A 3497-nucleotide genomic window follows, 5' to 3' on the forward strand; every position below is an offset into this window, starting at 1 on the left:
CGGATGTCCAAATGATGTGATAATTGGAGTTTTTTTTTGGAATTTTTGAATTTTTCAAGTATTTGTTCTGATTTTTTTCGTCAACGTGGGTGCAGATGAGCTCGGGTGCAGTGATGTATTTTCCCCTGGATGAAGGCATTTTTGTTTTTTTCTGCTTCTTCTTTGTAAGTTAAAGTCTAAAACCCATTTTCTGTAGCAGCAAAGGATGTACATGTTTTCAACCACAGTTGATCATCCTTTAAAAATATTTTTTTACAAAACAGGAAAACGACAAAGATATTATGTGAACGGGGTGTTGTGTTCTATTACTGCAGGATAGTAGAACCTAGCCAATGGTTGGTCATATGAAGGAGAAAGGACCAAAAAATGTTTCTATGAAGAAGCCATACCATCTCTTATTGCACATCCCGCTCCTGGGTCGTAGTCATGCTCTCTTCTCTCAGCTTAATTGTCATCTTTTCAGCCTAGAAAAATCCAACACTCATCAAATAATTACAAAATTGGAAGAACATGTCACACCTGAATCACATTTGGGTACTATGCTGCAAAATGTAGTTTATGCCTAGAAGGGATTGGCAGGTTACAACAATTGCCATGTAAAAAGGCATACCCAGCTTGCATGGAGGCATCATGCTCCAAGTGTTGCAGAAGTCCATGGTAAGTCTAATTGGCATGCAACATTTAAGCTACTCTACCGTCCATGTTGCCGGCACATATAGACTGCAATTCTGGCACGTTCGTGTCTTGTACCTGGCACTCGCAAGAAAAGAGTGATGTGATATTCTATCGGACACATTGGACTTAACTTTTTGTTCGCAAAGGTAGGGAATTGGTGTTGGCAACAAAGATAAGATCCATAATTTGATATAAGCACAAAAGGTGTAACTTAGAAGCTAATAATACTACCTTCTCCCTCGAGTCTTCGTTTAATCATGCAGTTCTTGCACCTATAAACCAACATTTTGTCAACCATTAAATAAACAACATTAACGGAGGGAGACAGTAATTCTTGCTTATGAAGTAATACTTTATTCTGCAAAAATATGCTACTTTTTTCATAAGTAAGGCAAAACCACCAACAATAATGTGACACACACACTGAAGTAAATATTCCCTAGAGGCAATAATAAAGTTATTATTTATTTCCTTATTTCATGATAAATGTTTATTATTAATGCTAGAATTGTATTAACCGGAAACTTAGTACATATGTGAATACATAGACAAAACATAGTGTCCCTAGTATGTCTCTACTTGACGAGCTCACTGAACAAAGATGGTTATGTTTCCTAACCATAGACATGTGTTGTCATTTGATGAACGGGATCACAACATTAGGAGAATGATGTGATGGACATGACCCATCCATTAGTTTAGCATTATGATTTTTACAGTTTCATTGCTACTGCTTTCTTAATGACTTATACATGTTCCTCAGACTATGAGATTATGCAACTCCCGAATACCGGAAGAACACCTTGTGTGCTATCAAATGTCACAATGTAAAAGGGTGATTATAAAGATGCTCTACAGGTGTCTCCGAATGTGTTTGTTGGGTTGGCATAGATCAAGATAGGATTTGTCACTCCGTGTTTCAGAGAGGTATCTCTAGGCCCTCTCGGTAATGCTCATTGAGGGAGTCCTGGATTAGGGGGTATCCGGACAGCCGGACTGTATACATCGTCCGGACTATTGAAGCGTGAAGATACAAGACTCAAGACTTCGGCCCGTGTCCGGATGGGACTCTCCTTTGCGTGGAAGACAAGCTTGGCGATCCGGATATTGTGTTTCCTTCCTTGTAACCGACTCCATGTAAACCCTAGCCCTCTCCGGTGTCTATATAAACCGGAGAGGTTGGTCCTTAGAAGGCTGATGACAATTACAATCATACCATCATAGGCTAGCTCTTAGGGTTTAGCCTCTACGATCTCGTGGTAGATCTACTCTTGTACTACTCATATCTTCAATATTAATCAAGCAGGAAGTAGGGTTTTACCTCCATCGAGAGGGCCTGAACCTGGGTAAACATTGTGTCCCTTGCTTCCCGTTACCATCAGCCTAGACGCACAGATCGGGACCCCCTACCCGAGATCCGCTGGTTCTGACACCGACATTGGTGCTTTCATTGAGAGTTCCTCTGTGTCGTCGCTGTAGGGCTTGATGGCGCCTTCGATCGTCAACAACACGGTCCGGGGGAGACTTTTCCCCCCGGACAGATCTTCGTGTTCGGTGGCTTCGCACTGCGGGCCAATTCGCTTGGCCATCTGGAGCTGATCGACAGCTACGCCCCTGGTCACCAGTTCAGGTTCGGAAACTTGAATTACACGGCCGACATCCGCGGAGACTTGATCTTCAACGGATTCGGGCATGTGCCAGGAGTACCGGACAGTCACGACGAGCACAGCTTAGACTTGCTGTCGGACAATGCTCGGGATATCACCCCAGCAGTAGCCCCGGACCTAAATCCGGAGCTGGCTGCATGGCCTAAGGATGGAGGGATGGACCCCGCCTCGCAGGCCGCACACTCATCAGTGGTGGAGCGAAACACAGGCCTCACCTCGGTGGAGGCCTGTACCTCCGGGGCCCCGGACTCGTATCCGGGTGTTGGTTCCGATCCGCACACCCTCAAGCCAGCCAAGCCAAATTGGGCTCCGGTAATGGAGTTTACCGCTGCGGACATCTTCCAGCACTCGCCCTTTGGCGACATGCTGAGCTCATTTAAGTCTCTCTCTTTGTCAGGAGGCTCAGGGCCAAACTATGTCCGGCTTGAGTGGGAAGCAGGCGACGCAGGAATTTGCTGCCCACCCACCACCCACTTCATTGCCACGGTCGATGATTTAACCGACATACTTGACTTCGACTCCGAAGACATCGACGGTATGGACGACGATGCAGGAGAATTACAGGAGCCACCGCTCACAGGGCGGTGGACGGCTACCTCCTTATATGATATATACATGGTGGACACTCCGAAGGAAACCAATGGCGATGAGGCAACGGAGGATAACCCCTCAGGAGGAAAAGCAAAGCATGGGCGTCTTCGGCGCCGCTCCAAGCCCCGCCACATCAACACCGGCCCCGGAGATAAAAGCAATCCGGATGGTGCCGAAGTGGAATACATCCCTGATCAGCCTACCTTCAAGCAGGCCGGACCGGCCACGGTGGGATACTTGGAGAGGGACAAATATACACCCCCCTCCAAAGACGAGGTAAGCCTCGGCAATGATGAGTTCGGCGTGCCTAAAGATCCAGTGGAACAAGTTCGCTTCAAGCGACGGCTCATGGCCACGGCAAGGAGCCTGCAAAGGAAGCAAGAGCAACTTAAAGCTGACCAAGATCTGCTAGTGGATAGGTGGACCAAGATCCTAGCCACCGAAAAGTACGGACTCGACCACCCTAACAAGGGGCATACGCGGCACAACTGGCTACGTCAACCTAAGCAGGAGAACCAAAGGCACACACCCCGACATCCACACATCACTACGGTCCAAGACAGT

This window comes from Triticum aestivum, chromosome 6B (assembly GCF_018294505.1).
Source record: "Triticum aestivum cultivar Chinese Spring chromosome 6B, IWGSC CS RefSeq v2.1, whole genome shotgun sequence".
Taxonomy (NCBI): domain Eukaryota; kingdom Viridiplantae; phylum Streptophyta; class Magnoliopsida; order Poales; family Poaceae; genus Triticum; species Triticum aestivum.